We start from the raw sequence: 20,832 nt of genomic DNA, 5'->3' as shown, positions 1-20,832 counted from the left end.
CATTCCTATGTCATGCCCAATTCTGTGAGAAAACAAAATAATACAGTCCTTAAGGTTTTCTTGGTGGTAAATAAATATACATAGAATGAGTGAGAAATAAAGAAGAGCACATAATCAAACAATATTTGCAATATGTTAACAGCATATTATCAGCACTGAATAAATAACTTCAATTAATTGGTGAATCCGAGTCACTAATGTAAACAGAAACTCCGATGGGAAATAAATCAATAGGGACGAGAATACCTGGGAAGGGTTCACAGGAGAGATGGCTTTTCCATGAGACCTGAAGGTGGGAGTAAAATGTAGCTCCATGGCAAGAAGAAGGGAGTTTAGAGTTGGGAAGACGCAAGTGTAAAAGCAACATGTTAGATTAGCTCAAGATGAGTAAATGCCCTGAAGCCATTATAGAATCTTGCCAATAAAGAAGGGGTGTCAAACTCATTTTCAACAGGGGCCACATCAGCCTCATGGTTGCCTTCAAAGGGCCAAATGTAATGTGAGGACTGTATAAATGTAACTACTCCTTAACAGTTAAGTGAGAGCTTGGCACTGCCACCGGATAAAACAAGGTGGAGGGCCAGATTCAGCCTGCAGGCCTTGTGTTGGCCACCCGTGCAATAAAGCATTATTCTAGAAAGACTAATCTGGCTACAATGTGCTGGGTATTCTGGAGTAGAAGGATGAAGGGCAAGGAAAGTAAGTAAAAGGGTTTTGGTTTTGGTTTTGTAAACAGACAAGAAATAAACGGACTGTGTTTTTAGTTCAAATAGACCATGGACACCTTAATTCAAAATATAATACCTCTTGCCCTGGCTCGATTGGAGCATCGGCCCGTACACCAAAAGGCTGTATGTAGGTTTAGTTCCCAGTCAGGGCACATACCCAGATTGCATGTTTGACCCCCCAACGGGGTGTGCGCAGGAGGCATCTCTCTCTCTCTCTCTCTCTCTCTCTCTCTCTCTCTCTCTCTCTCTCTCTCTCTCTCTCTCTCTCTCTCTCTCTCCCTCCCTCCCTCCCTCCCTCCCTCCCTCCCTCCCTCCCTCTCTCTCTCTCTCTCTCTCTCTCTCTCTCTCTCTCTCCCTCTCTCTCTCTCTCTCTCTCTCTCCCCCTCTGATTTCCCCTTCCCCTCTCACAAATGAGAATAAGATGCACCTTAAAAAATACAATATATCTTATTGCAAAATACAGTTACCTACCAGGGGACAATCCAGACCAGTTCAGTGTCTCCCTTGCCACGGAGAGAACTCTGTCTCGAACAGAACACACAATTGTATAGCCTAATCAGTATAAAATTAGCTGATATTAGTAACTGATACCAGGCACATGAAAGGGTTAATAGCCAAATAAGAGCATAAAACTTTTTAAAGTTGGGAATTCTGAAGAATATTCTACTTTTTCCGACTATTCTTCCAAAGTCCCCTTGAACAAGTTTTGAAACCTAATTGTCTAGGTCCCACACTGTCACGAGGTGATAGCCTTTTAAAGTCCTCTTTTCCTTTCATAGCCAAGTGGAATAATTTAACTCAAGTAACTGCTGGAAGCCAAGCTTGTTCGGTAGTGTTCCTCAGGACTTGGGGGAGGGGAGTGGAGAATGAGGAGGGAAGACGAGAATTTAAATGTCCTCATTGTCATTCTAAGTTCCTCCCAGTTTCTCCTTGATTACCTCCAACTAACTCTTTATTTGTCCCTGCTGGGCAGCTTTCTGTTTTCCTAAAACAGAATAATACGAGCTAACATTTATGCTGTACTTCTACTTCGGCCAACCACTTATTCCATGTATTTTAGATCTGTTTTCTTATTTCATGGGGGCAGCCTCCTTTCCGCATTCTGCAAGACACTAAGAATTCAAGGCTAGTGGTACAACTGATGTTTACCTAGGATTAGTAAGCAATGGTGAGCATTTAGAGCACAAAACAGCAAAGGACTTAAAACTGAATGTCAGACATCCTTGCTCCTAAAGCCCATCCCCCACAGAGGGAATCTTCGTTAAGCATCCTTCTCCCTTGGCACTACCCTGAGTAATGGAGCCAACTCCTCAGCTCCCCAAAGTACTGTCTGTCTGAGCGCCAAGGGAAAACTGAAAACTTTTCTTAAAGTCCCATGTTAAATGGGGATTAAGTTCTAAAATTACCCGTAAAGTACACAAGCCATCAGTCTTCTGTAATAAAAGTTGCTCTCTGACCCTCTATTAATTTTCCAATTTCTTCAGTGAGGGCACTGACAAGAGTCATCACCTCAAAATCCCAGCCACCTGAACGACGTGTTCCAGTTCGTGGTCAATGCAAGGAAGTCACTGAAATGAGTCACACCATTATTCCTTGAAATTACCAACCTGAACTGACTGTTTCAGGTGTGACAGTGTCCTTCATCTGCCTCGCAGACCCACTGAGTGGAATGGTAGATTAAATAACTCAGAAGATTAGCGAGTCTTCACTACACTTCACTCTGTTACAGGACAGGGGCCTGGCCTTGAGTGGGTCTGCCTAGCACCAGCTGTGGTGTGGGGTTCTTGACTCCATGTCGGAAAGATTTCACAGCATGAGTCCAGGTGACACTAAGGATCCATTTACTAAAGCTGGGGACAGGGAAACAAGAAAGGGTTTAGCATAGAAGAAGCAACAGGGGAGCTTAAGTCGGGCTGCCGTAGCTCACTGGGAAATCAGAGAAAAGGGGGCTTGAGGGGCAGTTTCAGGGGCTCTGCCTGGGACCGCGGCCAGCTGCCCGTTGCCTTAGAGTTGAGATGTGTGTCTGAAGAAAGAAGTGGAATAAGGAGAAGGGAGTGGCGTAGGCAGTTTCCCAGAGGGAGAGCGTGTGCTGGGTCCTTTGTCTTGAGGCTTTTATCTCTCTTGCAGGAATCTTAGGGGAGTCTCGGGGGGAGGGTTTCAGCGGAGTATTCATCAGCTTTCCCGGCGCATGGTGGGGGTTGGGGAGGGTATTCTTTGGTCTACTGTTCTGTTTTACTTTATCTTTGGTCTGTCTGGCTTTTACTGGAGTTTTTATTATTTGTTCCCCTGACTTCATCTGACCTTGGGTTTTGCTGGCACAAATGACATTACTTGGGTCTCCGTTCTCTACTTCCCAGACCAGGAATATTTAAACTATGTATTCTTTGGTTAGGGAGGAGAGGTCTATTTGCTCTAGTGTCCTTGGTTAGGGGAAGAGATAAGTTCCTATGATTTACCACCTGGCTGTAAGTTGCTTAAACTGTTTGACCTTGTTTAATTTTCTTATTCTTGGTTTCCCCTTTCCACTTGCGCAGGAATTTTCCTAGCTCCTCACTGTCCTGTCTCAACTCTTACTCGAAGCCAATTTTAGTTCTACTGCACTGCATCCTGTCAGAGACCCTAACCCTTTCGTTCCAAACCAAAACGAAGTCTATCTTAGATTGTCAAGAAGAACTTACATAAAATCAGTTTTCCTTTAGAGGTCTCAGAAGTTACAGATAATGTTTTAAGATGGAGTTGAAGTCAAAATAACTGTCCTTTTCCTCCCCTAACGCAGGCTGGGCCAGCAGAAGGTAACAGGATAGAGTCTGTTCTCCACCTGTCAAGAGCAAACCCCAGGGCTTATGGGTTTTTTTTTTCCTTCTCTCATCTCCATCTTCCTCTTTTCCCTTCTCCCTTCTCTTCTTTCCCCTAACTGGCATAAAGTCCTGAGAGCCAAGACTGATCTGGGGCAGGAGCGGAAAAAGGGACATATCTCAGAGACTGAGCCATTTCCAATTATTTCTTCCCATGTTGGACTCTGAACAAACGCTATTGCATAACTCGCCTGCTGCTTGTAACTCTTGTGAGCCGCCCTTTAGTGTTTTACATTTATTAGACTTATCCTCATAAAAAGCAATAGGTGACTAAGAGAGTTGGCTTTCCCAACATGTGGCAAAAATGCACCAAAAGCAACATGAATCAGCAAGCACAAATCAACATGCAGTTGAATGTGACTGAAATTCACTTTGCATTTTAGTAAAACTTTTTCGTAATCCCTTGATGTCAATTTCCCCTCCTACCTCTGAGCCTCCTGAAGACTGGAAAATCTCTCCATTTTTTTCCCTTTTTGCAACTTAGAGGTTATTGCTGCCTGGAATGCTTCAAGAACGTTTAATTCTGACTCGCCAGACAGTACAAAATCTACCCTCTTTTATTCTCTTAATATGCATCTAATATGGGAGTGACAACTGTAGTGAAAAAGAGAGCTTTGGTGCAAGGGGGGAGGATATAAGCACTTGGTGACCAGACTACACGGTGGGGCAAAGGAGAAAGAATCAACAGTTTAGAAACATGGAACCTGGTCGTATTTATGCTGCAAGCCTGCAAGTGGCCTATCAGAAACCCAATTTAAAAAAATATATAAAACTTGCTATTTCTTTTGCTACAAAAATACCAAGTAACAAGCTTATAATACCACTTCATACTCCTGAGATTTTTAAATTATGAATTCAAAGAGCACTCAAGACATCAGTTTGAGGCTTAGTTTGGGGAAAAACTAACAACAAAGTCTACGTGATTTGTCAAGAAAACATATAAAGGAAATAAAACTGCATAACCAAAGAAAAAGTAAGAGCAAAACATCATGACACCCTGCAGAGGTGAACACTCTTCTACGTGAATGGATAGGCCTGGTTTCAACTCGAAGTCTGTGACCCCCTTTTCACAAAACTTTCAGTGATGGGTTTCCTACTCCCAGTTAGGCCATGATTCCATTTTCGGGAATGTTTCCTTTGATAAGGCAGGAGCTGGGACTTTGAAGCCAATGTGCTCCTTATCTCTGGAACCCAGAACTAAGTTCTCTGTGCTCTGAGACATTCTCTCCGTAAACCACTGCATACTTCAATAACGGCAAAGCTAATTCGCCTTCCCAAGCCTGTGCTGTCTCTGGAATCCCACCTCAGGGGACAGAGAACTAAATATAGTAGTAGTGATTGTACCCCAAATGCTAGATCTTGGCAATAATATTTTATTTATTTTTTTAATTAAAAAATTTAATTTAAAAAAAACCTCACCCAAGGATATGTTCATTGATTTTAGAGAGAGAAGAAGGAGGTGGGGGGCAGAGAGAAATGTCAGCGCAAGAAAAAAATATCTATGGGTTGCCTCCCATTCACTCCCTGACCTAAAATCAAACCCACAACCCAGGCGTGTTCCCCCAACCAGGGATTGAACTGGTAGCCTTTTGATGTATGGGACAACCGAACCACATGGCCAGGGCGTGGCAGTAATACATTCAAGTACCTGTTTCTGATTAGAAGTGTTTTTAATGTGCCCGGGGAGATGTGGAGATAGTACCCCCCAAAGCTGGCTTGCTTGAATGATAAACATCATCATTATAGCAATTTTTTGACCCTCCTGCCTAGTCTCGCCTCTTAATACATGTTATTTCTACTAACTGAACATGAGACACAAAGTACATAGTTGCCACTACAAAACCTCCTATCAAATAATTTCTGGTGCTTAACATTTATTTATTCTATAAATTCCTTTGCTAGCTCAATGTGTTTCCCTCTGCATTACCCAACAGTAACATTAACGGTAGCACGTTGCTCAGTGATTTTTATGATTTATTAATTTAATCCTCACAACAACTCTATCAAGTAGGCATTGTTGGGGGTAAAAAAGAATAACACTTTTCCTCCTTTTAAATTCTTCTAGTAATCAAATTAACAGAGGCAGATTAACAGGAGAAAATCAAGTTTTTAATACATGCATATGGCTAATTCACATAAGCATGAAATTCCAAAGACAGTGAGGCAACACTGGGTACGTAATACATTTTGGACAAAGGAGAAAGGTGGGCAGGAGCGCTTAGATTTCAGAAGAGAATAGGTGATTTACAAGTAGTTGAGGAAGAATGGAACACCAGGCAGGCAGGTTCTTGCCAGCCAACTCAGAAACAGTGGGCCATGGTTGGGGCGGGTCCCTAGCTGACAGCCCCTGCCTGGAGCCCTCTATTTACCATGCTTAAAGCAAATTATGCAAAGACAAACATCCTAAAATTTCCTTCCTGAAGCAGGTTTTTCCATCTTAATCCCTTGGGCAGGGAAAAAGAGTGAGGGTAGAGGTAGGGGGAGGGGAAGAGTTTCCTTCTGAGTCCTATTTCTTAATAAACAGCTTACAATCAATATCCGAAAAAGGCAGCTCCAGGGTGGTAAAACTTTGGTTCCCTTCATATTATTACTGTCCTCATTTTACAGGTAAGAAAACCAAACACAAAGTCCATTAAATTGTCCATGGAAATTTCATAAAGCCGATAGGTGGCGGAACAAGTCTAACGCCAGAGTCTGAGCTCTTGTTTGTGCTACTCTGCCACCTACAGGAAGGTCGTGGGTGGGTCGACTCAGTTCCAGGTGACAGCAATGACTAATACATGATCCAACTTCTGCATTCCTCAGGAAGTGTTGTGAATCAGTAGAGTAATTTTTCAAGAAGCATTTCGAAGCACCCACTCTGTGTTCTGTTAGGGTCAAAGGATACAGAGGTAACTGAGACATGGTCCAGCCCTCCAGAAATACTCAGTTCAGAAGATGGTTTTGATAGCAAATGCACCATCAGGACCAAGGCAGCACCTATGACACTTTTATAATATTTGAACCACAAAAGGGCACCCAGCTTGCTGGGCTGTCAAAGCTCCGCATCAGAGTATAGAGAATATTACAGGTAGATCAAACACTGGATTTCACTGTACCTCCAGAAAAGTCCTTTAATGCAATGTAAAAACTACACAACAGAATGTGCATCCTTGGTTCTAGAATTGGTACCCAGATTATGAGCTTGTGGAGATATATTGTTCAAAGATACACATGAGATTAAGCCTAGAATGTACAAAAACAGAAATGCATACATGAGGAAATATAGGAGAAGTAACTGAATGTCTTTTTCATTCTAATCCCAGTATCAGGAAAGGGAGGAAAGGAGGTGAGTTGACAGAAAACATATTCAGCCCCCAATAAAATATTTTTAAATATTTTATGTCATGATTAATTAAAGCAAAAATTAGGAATGCTAAATATGGGACTACCATACTGAGATTTTGAAAATGGTCAGTCTTTGATAATCATTATTCAATCACGCTTTTAGAAAATCAGACAGAAATTCTGATTTGGTTTTTTAAGCCAATACTCAAAGGATGAAAACACATTAAGGTCACTGAAAAGAGGCTATGTTTGATGTTCTACAAATATTGTATTAAAAAATAAAAGTAAAGGGAGACAATGAGAGGAGAAGAGAAAATAAGAAAAATAAGTTAAGAGGAAAAGGGGGAGAGTTAAAAGAAGTGATTTGGACTTGATTATGTTTGCTTAAATTAGAATTAAGAGGCAAACATGATGAATTCTAAGTAAAGAAAGTAATACCATTGTTAGTGATAAATATCACTCAGGGGGCTATGGCACAAGTGAAGAAATCAAACACCTCTCTAGGGATTATGGTTTCCCAACCTGTGTTCTCTCTGTGGTCAGGTGCATTTTGCCATCCTGTGGCCAAATAATGGCACTGATGTTTATCACACCCCACAACACATTCGAAGGCTGAAAATGTATCATTTTAATCGAAGATTTACTGAGGAATGGTAATGCCTTCTGCACTTGACAAATGAACAATTATCTCTCTTGACTAGAAATTTATATAAAGCCTCTAATATTAAACAATCTGAATTATTTCAGGAAATGGATGATTTTTCAACTGATAAAGAAACAGAAATCAGTTATTCACATTGGTAAAAATATACTAAACTAAGTGCAGTATGTGTCTTATCTCAAAGTTGGAATTGCTTTCTTCTTTGATTCTAATTTTACAGATGGAGGAAATTTACAATCCCAAAGATAAGTGTGGGTTTTTTAAATTGGTGAACCCTGTTCAGAAGTGTGTTTTGACCCCTAATATTTGTTCCACTTGACTACTCAACATGATCAAGACAAAGACAAAATAGAACCCCTTTAGTTTTCTGTACCATCAATGTTATCATTGTTATGGTCTCTAATATATACTGAGGACCTACTTTTTGCTAATTACTGTGCTAAGAGATTTCCGTAGATTGTCTCTTAATTCTCACACAAGTTTCTGAAGTAGGTAATATTACTAATTGCCATTTTAAAGGTGAAATAACTTGCCCAGGGTCAAATTAAAAACAGGCATCTTGGTCTATCTGACTCCAGAGCTCACGCTTGTGGGTACTTGCTACACCACTGTGTCTACCAACATGCACTGCCTCTTCTACTTTATGGTGCAGTGACGCTGACAGGTCCAGTTTAATTTCTGTCTGTCTACATAATGGGAGTTATACCACTGACCCACTGCGTAAGGTAAAAAGATTACTCTTCTACCTTCCCAATGTCCTACCACTAAAAATGGTCATCCTTAATTTTCAAGCATTATAACCCGACAATTCCACTGCTGGGATTATACCCTAAGAATCCTGAAATGCCAATTCAAAAGAACCTATGCACCCAAATGTTCATAGCAGCACAAGTTACAATAGACAAGTGCTGGAATCAACCTAAGTGCCCATCGGTAAATGAGTGGATCAGAAAACTGTGGTACATGTACACAGTGGAATACTATGCAGTAGAAAGAAAGAGCAATCTCCTACCCTTCACAACATGGATGGAGAGCATTATGCTAAGTGAAATGAGCCAGGCAGTGAAAGACAAATACCATATGATCTCACCTATAAGTGGAACTTAATCAACAAAACAAATAAGCAAGCAAAATAGAACCAGAGACATTGAAATAAAGAACAAATGGACAGTAACCAGATGGGAGAAGGGAAGGGGGTAATGGGGGAAAAAAGGGGAAGGGTCATCAAAGAACATGTATAAAGGACTCATGGACAAAGCCAAAGGGGGGTAGGATTGAGGGTGGGAGGTGGGGTTCAGTGGGGGCTGAGGAGAGTTGGGGGGGGGAGGGAAATGGAGACAACTGTACTTGAACAGCAATAAAAAAAATATAGTTATAAAGCTAGACACACATGTTCTGATTATAGAGAATTTACTAGAAATGGGGTTCCTACCAAATTCAATAATTGAATAAGTACTATTCGGAATTGGAAATAGATTATTTTCATCTCATGTAGAAACAGAGAAATCAGTTATGTAAATTATTTAATAAGTACTTTTGATTTTATGAAGGCAATTATATTTAATCAGTGTAAAGTCTTGCTTTCAGGTCTCAATTTTGTGTATGCTTAGAGAGTTACTTCTCACAAATGAAGTTTAACACATTATATAATTATATATGATAATACATATATATTTGACAAACTTAAGGAGCAACATAATTTGATTCAAAACTTTCACATTATCTTGAATTGATAGCTTCTTATTTTCTAAGACAAGTGGAAAGACACTTGAACGTTAACCTCTAAAATTTCACAAATAGCAATAAGACTTTGGACAAGTCACTGCTTAAACTGAGTCTTAGTTTTCTATGCATAATAAAGGGATAATATTACTTATCTCATTTGACTATTATAAGCTTCAAAGGAGATACCATGTGATTAAAGCTGTAAGTGTATTATTACTATTATTATTATTATTATTTCTCAACAGGGCAGGTAATACAAAATGGCAAATTACTCTCTCTTTTTTTTTTTAATAGAAACAGGATGGTTTATCAAGCTGTACCTTAGCACAGGCGCTGGGGCTTGCCTGTGGTGCTCTTGGTATACAAAGCCCGGACTGTTCTGCCAGTTCTTTCTGAACAGTGACACCAGGAAATTGACAGCCAAGTGGCTATTGTACACAAGCTCATCACCTGTCATCTTCCCATGGCCAACAGCCACCAGACAGAGCACCTTCTTCATCTGGAACGTGATTGTAGATTTCACTTCATGGACTTCGGCCACCATGATCTCATTGCTGGTCAGGAAGGAAGGGAACTTGCCAGGTTTCTTCAAGCTGGGTGCAGGATTCATGGGATCTGCTTGATGGGAGACTCTGAAGCTAAAAAGGCATCATACTTCTTGGCCAGCTTCCTGACCAGTTTCTTATTCTTGTTGAGTTTCTTTAGCACCTCAGTGTCCATGTGGGGCAAGGGGTGTCCAACCTTTTGGCGTTTCTGGGCCACAGTGAAAGAAGAATTGTATTGGGCCACCAATTAAATACACAAACACTAACAAAAACTGATGAGCAAAACAAGGTTTTAAGTAAATTTATGGTTTTGTGATGGCTGCACATTCACAGCCATCTTGGGCTGCGAGCAGCCCACAGGCCTCAGGTTCCACACCCCTGAGGGATATTCACAATCTTGGCCTCCTGGCAGTGCTGCCAATCCCCTGGAACACAAATGGAGAACCTGAGGTGGAGGGTGCCTTAAGCAGATGGTGCCTGAGAAGCATATGTCCTTCTGAGGGTCATAATTCTTCAAGGTGATTTGCAGCTTCTCTGACCCCCAAACCTGTGGTGCTTGCCCTGGTTCCCAGGCAGCACATCCAGCACCACCGCATGGAGGGTGTCACGGGAGACTGTGCTGCTCACACTGCAAAAAACGGAAAAGAGCTCCTCATTTTTTTAATCTCCATTTTTCCTATTTAAATATCCATTATTTTAAAAATAATTTTTTTTTATTTTACTTATTGGTTTTAGCCCTGACTGGTGTATCTCAGTGAACTGAGCACCTGTTTGATTCCCAGTCAAGACTCATGCCTTGGTTGTGGGCCAGGTCCTCAGATGGGGGCATGAGAGAGGCAACCAATTGTTGTTTCTCTCACACATCATGTTTCTCCCCCTCTCTTTCTCTCTCCTTTCCCTTCTCTCTAAAAATAAATCAAGTCTTTAATTTTTTTTAAAAGATTTTTTCATTTTTTTTAATTTTATTTGTTTATTTTTAGAGGGCAAGAGAGGGAGATAGACAGAGAGAGACAGAAACATCAATGTGCGGTTGCTGGGGGTTATGGCCTGCAACCCAGGCATGTGCCCTGACTGGGAATCGAACCTGGGACACTTTGGTTCCCAGTCCGTGCTCAATCCACTGAGCTACGCCAGCCAGGGCTTTTAATTTTTTTTTAATTTGGTGATTTTAGAGAGAGAGAAAGAGAGGGGGAGAGAGAGAAGCATTGATTTGTTGTTTTATCTATCTATGCATTCACTGGTTGATTCTCATATGGGCCCTGACTAGGGATGGAACCACAGCCTTGGCTTATGGGGATGATGGCTCCAACCAACTTAGCAACACAGCAAGTGCTAAATATCCATTCTTTTTTCATGCTGGATCTTTCATTTATTGGATGAACCATCCTACAACATTAATCCAGAGCCTTGTTCTCAAGAAAGTGTTTGAATTGCACCCCTTGATTTTCTCACAGAAACCTTTGTTTAAACAAAGGTTAGCCCCTTGGTATTTATGCATACTCCTTATTTCCATTCTGGTCTAGAATCTAATAATGTTTTTGCCACCTCACTTTTTATAACCTCTATTGTTTCTACTACCAGTGGAAGGTAGGTTCTGGAGAAAAAAATGAAATTAGCCCATCTAGTTCCAGTTTCAGTAATAATTCTCTAAGATTATTCTAGAATAATAATATTCTGAGTAAATCTGAGCCAGCACTTTAATTTTCCCCATTTTTAACTGTCCCAAATCACAGCTGTTCAACTTGTGAATCAAGATAAGGCATATGTAGTTGACAGCCAAGAATGAGAGAAAGAGGAAACCATGTAATTAAACACCATGTTTAATTGTAATTACATTTATAACACAATACCTAGCCTTCTTGGGAACACCAACTGTCTACAATTAGAAGATAAGCTGTGCCCTGGCTGGCGTAGCTCAGTGGATTGAGCTCGGGCTGCGAACCAAAGCATCGCAGGTTCAATTCCCAGTCAGGGCACATGCCTGGGTTGCAGGCCACATGAGAGGCAACCACACATTAATGTTTCTCTCTCTCTCTTTCTCCCTCCGTTCTCCTCTCTAAAAAATAAATAAATAAATCTTAAAAAAAAAAGAAGATAAACTGTGTGGATAAAGAATCATTACTGATTGTAAAATAAGACTTCACTGGGTTAATTCTTAAATTTTTAATGAAAAATTTCATTTAATTCAAGAACTTTAATTTTATCAAATATTCAATAAGTGTTCCAATTTCTAATTATCATCTTTTTTTTGCAGTTTACTTGAATTAGGATCCAAATAAGTTCCCCACATTGTGATTGATTGATAGGTCTTTTAAGTGACTTTTAATCTGTAGATTCTATCTCTCTAAATTTATTTGTTCAAGAAATTAGATCCTGGGACTTCTGATTATGATGGTGGCATAGGCAGACAGGGCTCACCTATTCAACAGCCACAAAATTACAACTAAAACAGAACAACCATCGCTCAGAACTGACAGAATTCAAGTTGAAAAGTCTGATAACTATGGAATTAAAAAAACTACACCCACTCAGACTGGTTGGAGGGGTGCAGACATAGAATAGTTTGGTCCCACATCCACGTGTGATAGATAAAAATTCAAGAAGGATATCTCAGGAGCGAGGAGTCCCAGCCCCACACCAGCCCCCCAAACCCCCAGCACAGGGTTCCAGTGCCAGGAAGATAAGTTTCCACAACTTCTGTCTGGAAAAACCAGCAGGGATTGAGTTGGTGGACAAAACTCTGGCCCAAGCAGTTCTTAAAGAAACCACACATGGACTCACCTGCTCAGACTCACTCCCTCTGGGCATCAGGGCAGGGAAGGTAGCTTGAGGGGCACCAGTGGTGTGCAGGGGGATACTGAGGTGTCTGGCATTGTTGCAGGTGGGCACAAGTAACCAGGTTCTTGGTGATTGTGCACAAAGAATTGAACTGAACACACAAGAGAGTTTATAGCAGAAAGAGAGAGAGAGAGAGAGCAGATTTATTAAGCAATATTTCACTCCACAGAACATGGGAATGGGCCAACTCCAAGCAGAGATTGACCTCAGGGGCTGGAGGGATTTTATTCTTATAGGGCAGATATTCCTGACTAGTTTTGGTGGGGCTTTATTGAATATGTACAAGAAGTTATGTTACTTTAAAGCTACTGCACATGTGGTCTCCCATGATTTTCCTTGATTGGCCATTGGGCAAAAGGGTAAAAAATGTTAATTTATTATAATGCTATTATAATGAAGCAGAGGTCACATAGCGTCTTCTGTGCAGGAGCATTCAAGATTCACCATGATTCAGTGCTTTTCCAGAAAGTAAAACAGGGTCTCTGTTCTGTATCGATGTCCTTTGTCTTAGCCCTGGGGCACCTCCAGAATTTCCTTCTTCCTGATTATCTCTTGCCTCAGCATCAAGGTGAGAAGAGGCCATTGTACCTTTTCTGGACCCTTCCCCAACAGAGCCAGCAGACTAGTCCTGTATGGAAGAGTCCATCAACCTGGCTAACACGGTTTGATCTGTCTTGAACGTTCTCAGAGACTCCGCCCCACCCATTTTACATTGCCCACCCAACCTGCTTTTCCATATGAATGGCTGGTCTTGGCTCAGGCTTTACAACTTCCTAAATCCTCTCACACAAGCGGTAGCTGGCCTCAGTGAGCCCCAGGCCTCACTGGGTCCTATAGGTCCCCAGGGTCTGGATTTTGTTGGTTGCATTCTTGATAGGTAGTTTACTGACAAAGACACTGGCCCACAATGTCCACGGCATTATGGATGAAACATGAGACAAATTCACATGGACTACCGAGTCCTGTGGAGGAGAAGGGATGGCACAGCTACCCTCTTAAGGGGAGGGTGCCTCAGAACGGCCTGGCCAGTCTCTCTAGGGGAGAGTGCCCTGATCCTTCCCTTCACAGGGTTTTTATTGGCTATTAAATTGCACAGGAATACAGGTAAAGTTCATTAATCATTGTCAGGCAATAAAGATCAAATAGATAACATACAAAGAACAATGAGGGCTTATTCTGAGTTAGGGTCTGTTAGCTAAAGGGCTACAAAACTTTGAGAAACAAACTAATTTCCTGTTCGACCTTTATCCTTTAATTGAGAGCATTCTTAGCAAAGCAGGTTTCACAGGAGTTTACGTATTCTTTCTCAGTCCTGATCACCCAGGGAAGCCTGCCCTTTCCAGCATAGGGCCTCACTGCCCTCTGTCATTGTTTCAGGATTAAGTCAGGCAGGGGAAGTAAGGCAGCCAAGAGATTAAGAGACTTCTCACAGGCAGAATGAGGACTCAGGCTTTGTCAAAGCTGAAGGGCAAGGGTCCATCACCTCCTTTCTCCATAGCCCCCCAAGTCCTTCCCTGGGACCTTCACATGATCATGCCTGTCTTAGATCATTCCCCCTTTGGGGAATCTTACCCGTCATTGGCTAACTGATCAAGCATTGGGGGCCAGTTATGGAAAAAGGAGCAGAAGCAGCACTCCTGCCAGGGAGATAAGCTTTGTCTCCTTAGTGGCTTATAGTTGGAAGGTTGCTCACTCAGCCTTAGCCATGCGAGGGTTACATCTCCTGAAACCAGGCAGGGCATCTCCCAACAGTTTACCATGTCCCTGCATCTCGTATAATTTTTATAAGTTGTTAGTTGAATCTAGAAGTTTAATCGTGTTCAGGGTTTGTATTTTTGGCTGGTAGGGGTGGGAGTAAGACTAACTTATGGGTGGTAGCACGTTCTTCATCAGAGTGCACATAATATTTGGTGGTTTCCTTCTCTGGTGTTGGCAGGCGTCAGGGCTTAATGCCTCCATTTCTTAATTTACTAGAGGTTGCAAAATGGTGGTAATCTTTCATTCCTCATTCACTTATTAGCTGCCATACTTTTCCAAAGAGAAACTTTATCTCATCTACTATATTAGTTCCCTGAGGATGTCATAAAAAGCAACCGCAAACTTCAGGACTTAAAAACAACAGAAACTTATCTTCTCACAGGCTCTAGGGGAGAATGTTCTTTGCCCCTTTCAACTTGTGGTGGCTGCTGGCATTCCCTGTGTCTGCATCATGCCAATTTCTACCACTCTGGATACATTTCTTCTTCTTCTTCTGTCTGTTCACCTCTGTGTGTCCTTTATAAATATAACTTGTCATTGGATTTAGGGCCTACCAGTGTATATTCTAGGATGAGCTCATCACAAAATCCTTAACTTAATTACACTACCAAAGTCCTGTTTCCCAAATAAGGTAACATTCACAGGTTCTGGGGATTAGGACAGGGACACATCTTTTGGGGGCCATCATTTAACTTAGTACATCTACTATTTGGTACTTGATGGTACAGTTCATGTAGGAAAGGCTGAATAAATGCTTGATTATTTTTATTTATTTACCAGTCTTCAAAGTAATGAGTTGTTTCCTTAGCATCCTCCAATGGTGACCAATTAGAATTTTCATGTTGTGTTTTTTAGCAGCATTATCAATGAATAAATTTAAATATTTGATGTGGTTCAACTTGCTGCAAATGCTATCCTATTGATATTCAAAGGTGTCTCACCTTTGACAAGTAGGACCTTCTTCACGTTGGCTCCTAAATTCTTTTGATGTGATTCTAGTAGTCTTTGATATCTTCTGTTTTGAGTTGAATTGTGTCCTCCTAAAAAGATGTGTTAAAGCCTTAATCACAGTTCTTTAGAAAAATGACTTTATTTGGAAATACAGTCTTTATAGAGACAATCAATTTATTTATTTATTTATTTTAAGGTTATTTATTTATTTATTTATTTTTAGACAGAGGGGAAGGGGGGGGAGAGGGAGAGAAACATCAATGAGTGGTTGCCTCTCGCATGCCCCCCACTGGGGACCTGGCCTGCAACCCAGGCATGTGCTCTGACTAGGAATCGACCCTTTGGTTCACAGGCTGATGCTCAATCCACTGAGCCACACCAGCCAGGGCAGAGGCAATCAATTTAAAATGAGATTATCACAGTAAGCCTGAATCCATTATGACTAATATCTTTATAAAAATGGGAAATTTGGACACAGAGACAGATGCACAGAGGGGAAAACAATGTAAAGACACATGGAGAATGCCATGTAAAGATGGAGGCAGAGATTGCTGTAATAGGACCACAAGCCAAGGAAAGCCAAAGATTGCTGGCCACCTGCAGCAGCTGGGAAAAGGCAAGGAAGAATTCAGTCCAGAGTGTCAGATGGAGCACGGCCCTGTTGACACCTTGGTTTCAGACTTCTGGCTTCCAGACTGTGAGAAAATACTTTTCAGTTGTTTTAAGTCACCCAGTTTGTGGCACTTTGTTACAATATCTCTAAGAAATTAATACACCTCCTTTGCTATCTGTATGAAAATACATTTTGTATTTGGTTGGACAATAATTAGAAATTTTATTTGGTTTGAAAGAATATTATTCTTGTACCACTTCTGAAGTCAGCAATATCTCCAAGGAGCCCTGGTTCTTTTTCAGTGAAAAGTATTTTTCAAGATTATAATCGGGGAGCTAAAGGTGCTCATGAATACTGGGGGTTACTATATTTAGGCTTTTTCAGAGGTATGTATATTTATAAGTTAAAACATAGAGTGTGGGTTCTTGTTGTTTTAAGAAAAGAGACATTTCCTGCTCTTGACCTGGATTCAAAATAAGACATTTCTCCAAGGAGTATTGGTCTTGAAGAACCACAATCTAGGTACTACGGATATTCTTTGCTAGTAGGTTGGTTATTGTTTCTAGGCCTTTTCAGAGCTGGAGCGGGGTAGAATATAGGACAAAATGCATCATGATGCTTCTAATTCAAATTCAGGACTATGAAATTTTGACTTATCCTTTTCTATCATCTACCTGTATTTCCTTTCTTCTATGTTGGGAATCCAGCTTCTCAAGAGTGACTGGGATGATATAATTTAGAATATCATATAATTGCTCACTTTCTTTATCATACATTTCATATTCAAAACAAAACAAAACAGAATACATAGGCAAATACTAATGGCACCAATACTGAGGACAGTGAAAGATATTTTTCTTATTTTTGTCCTTAGAGAATATCACACTACAAATATATGGTAAAATTACAGTGTTTTAAAGTTGCTTGGGAAAGTTCTTCTTCATGGATGTTATGGAATATACCACTAGATTGATTTGATTCATTTTATTTTCAGTTTTGGGATTTTTTTTCAAAAGATAATTTTGTTTTATAATTAAGTGAAATATTTGTTTTCAGAATCTACTCTAAAAAAATACAGTTAAGTAAGTCTAGCTTCTATTTCTGTCCTATCACAATATTTTCTACTTATCCTAGTAACTTTTTTAGAAAAGTAGTTTATCTTTCCTTTTTATTTATTTATTTAAATAATTTTATTGTTGCTCAATTACAGTTGTCTGCGTTTACCCACCACCACTCCCCCCACCAGGTAAACCCACCTCCCTCCCTTGCTTCCACTCCTCCTTGGTTTTGTCCGTGTGTCCTTTCTAGTCATTCCCGAAAACCCTTTCCCTCTTCCCTCCATTATCCCCTCCCACCTCTCCTCTGGTTACTGTCAGATTGCTCTTAATTCCAATGTCTCTGGTTATATTTAGCTTGTTTTTTTATCTTTTCTTTTTTTAAAAAAAATATGTAAGCAAGGGTACGTGTACACATTTTTATTATTCCCGTTTTATTAAACAGAATGCAAATAGCAATTTTTTCTACTTTGCTTTTTTCACTGAACACTATATCGTGAAGATCATTCACTAGTGGTCTATACAGATATTCCTCACCCCTTGTTACAGTTGCACAGAACTCCACTGTTTGCAAATACCATAGTTCACTCAGCCAATCTCCTTACATGTACATGTAGGGTATGTTTCTATTATTTTAGTGTTAACAATTAGTCCCACAAAGAATAGTCCTGGAGCATAAATCTGTTCATATTTTTGCCACTATATCTGTGGGACAGAGTCCTGAAACTGGTATTGCTGAGTCAATGGCCAAATTTATAGGTAATTTTGCTAAATATAATTGGGCACATGTATTACTAAGCAACTTGATAAATAGTTGAATTCCAACTGATAAATCAGTATTCAGCTTAAGTCTGATCTCATGACAGCATATAACTATTACATTTACATACAAAAGTGGTGTACTTACCACTTGAGGTATCAAACTTTGGCCAAACTTCTTGTGGATAAATAAATCACTGACCATTTAGCATCATTATTAAAATCTAATTATAGTTTTCTACAAAATGAGTTTGAAAGACCTCTCCCTTGTTTTGATGATGTTGATGTAGCTATTGTATATTTACCATAAATAATAAAAACATCCACCAAATTAAAGCACTTTCTAGTAACTTTGATCTTCCCAACAATCATATGTAGTGGTTTTTATTCTATCTTATCAATACACAGAGGTTTAGTTACTGCAGGTCACACAGCAGAGTTAATGTTAGAGTCAAGCTTTATTCCATAAAGACTCTGCACTCTAAGGTAATTTATTTTTGCTAAACCACCAGAAACTGGCTTACATTTTGGTATACAGAAAATAATTGCAAGTTAGTTGCTGTTTTAAGACATGGAAGAGCAATTTCAAATTATGTTACACAGGAGGAAGTGAACATTTTAAAAAATCTTAGAAGTAATTTGTGTGGTCAGCAATTTATTATTATTATTTTTTAAGATTTTATTTATTTATTTCCAGAGAGGGAAGGGAGGGAGAAAGAGAGAGAGAGAGAAACATCAATGAGCAGTAGCTGGGGGTCATGGCCTGCAACCCAGGCATGTATCCTGACTGGGAATTGAACCTGCGACACTTTGGTTCACAGCGCACGCTCAATTCACTGAGCTATGCCAGCCAGGGCAGCAATTTATTCTTATACAATGCATCAAAAATTGCTACATGTAGAAATCAATGTGTTTTTTTTTTTTTTTTTGGTAAAGACCTAAAATTAGGTGAAATCTGAATGCGGTATAATTTTGGGGGGGTAGGACTAAAATACATCAGTGCTTTTAATATCTCGAATAAATGTTGTAATTATGAACTATTGCTTTACAACAGGGATTTCCACCAGGATTAGTAAGTTTGAGAAATAAGATCGTTCCTCTTCACTATTGTATCTTCCAAAAATGCCTAATACTTCTGAGCATATAAAGGGTGCATGATGCCTACACATGCCAAATAATTAGCTTTATTATTTATTTATTATTATTTAAGAGTATGGAAGCCGAAGGGAAATCATATAAGGTAATTTTAGTTGAAGCTAATTTCCATGAGCAGACTTTTAGATTTGCTTTTCTTGGGGGGTGGGGAGGTGTTAAATTTAATAACAAAAAAATCACTAGGCAGTCACATCCTCTCCTTGTTATTCATATCCTCCACCCCTCAAATCCTCAATGTTGGTTATACAAAGGGGTCAAAGCAGCTCTTGGGGAGCGTTATCCCTGAAACATGGATTATGATTCAAAAAGAGATACAAAATTCAACTCCTCTTTAAAAAACAAAACAAAACAAAAACCTGGAGAAACTTTTAGGTTAAAACAAGAAAACAAAAAAACCCCACAAAACAAAACTTAAAATATTCTCATAGCCACCTCAGAAGTAGATCTTATCCTTCCACATAGAACATGCCTTCATATCTGCAGGTAAATTTTCTTCTTTCTTGGCACTGTTGTTTAAAAAGTCATTTGGACAATAAAACATTTAAATGTTTGGACATGTAAGGTTTGGTGTTTGTTTACAGTATATTAAAATTTATGCATTGATTTTTCCCCTTTTCTTCTTTTGTTTGGCAGTTACCCAGTGTTTAGGCAGAATATTAGTATTAAAAGATAGAAGTAACTTTTCATCTGCCAAATGAAAACATTTTGAAATTAAAAAAAGGGATTCATCACAAAGAAACATCACTATTATGTATTTATCTATTTAAGTATATGGCTGTTACAATGTATGAATTCATGAAGGAAATCCAGTATAAATGTTTCATGTAGTACATGGAATTGCTAAACTTAGAAGGGTTCATCAAGCTTCTGGGCAGAAAGAAGAGAAAGTTAGAATAAAAACAATTTAAATACAATGCTAAATCCAGTCCTACATGGGAGTTTTCCATTTACAGATTTTCAGTTTTCTGAATTAAAGGGCTGTAGCCTCCAAATTGTGCAGACCCACTATTTTGGCAAAAGATCAGAGAATGTCTCTTTCTGAAACTAAATTGGCTGGCACACACATATTTTGATTGAAGGCATGTTATAGCAAAATGAGGATTGAAAAACAATGAATTGGAATGGAATCCATGACGGTTACTTAGATGCCAGGCACACTAGGGAAGATATCTGAGAAAATATTAATATAGTATTTACACAACGTTGCAATTTACAGTGTGTAAAGAGACAGGCAAACTCAGACAGGACCCCCACGTAGTCTGAAGGTCTTCAGGATGCCAGGACTGGGTTTTCTGCCTTTTTTTTTTTTTTTAAGATTTTATTTATTTTTAGAGAGGGGAAGAGAGGAAGTTTGATAGGTTGCCTCTGGTTTGCAGGATGACATTCAACCCACTGAGCCATGCAGGTCAGGGTTGGGTTTCCTACTTTTTAAATCCAGTAACTATATTCCATTATTTCTTAGGTCAGACCCAATCAAAGCATACCTGTGTCATCAATCCCTCCACCAATAATTCTGTGGACAGTAAATCTCGTAATTGTTCCCATGTCCTGTCTGCAGTGGTCTTATCTTAAGGGCAAAAAACACTGGATCATTTAGTTAGGAATACCAAGTGGTAGGGAACAAAACAAATTGGAAGGTGAGGGATTCCATGTGAAAACAGTTGGTAGCATGTATATAAGGAGATAACACGAAGTCCTCATAAAATACTGCAGTGAAATTGACCAGGAATGATATAACTTTACAAGCTGATAGTCCGTTAAATGTTAAATAGAATCACAATTTTGTTTATCAGGAATACTACGATTTCCTGTGTATTTTTAAGAAGTGCTTCCAAAGAGGCAGCTGTGCAGGCAACCAGAGA

The 20,832-nt window shown here is 39.7% G+C and overlaps 1 pseudogene; it reads right to left on the bottom strand.

Annotated features, from left to right (window-relative positions):
* Positions 1–5,751: 5,751 nt before the first annotated feature.
* LOC123807909 lies at positions 5,752–13,599 on the bottom strand (annotated as a pseudogene).
* Between the last annotated feature and the right edge of the window lie 7,233 nt (positions 13,600–20,832).

Source organism: Phyllostomus hastatus, unplaced genomic scaffold (genome assembly GCF_019186645.2).
Source record: "Phyllostomus hastatus isolate PE091 unplaced genomic scaffold, TTU_PhHast_1.1 phas_scaffold_501, whole genome shotgun sequence".
Classification (NCBI taxonomy): domain Eukaryota; kingdom Metazoa; phylum Chordata; class Mammalia; order Chiroptera; family Phyllostomidae; genus Phyllostomus; species Phyllostomus hastatus.
This window is presented reverse-complemented; position numbering and strand designations above follow the sequence as displayed.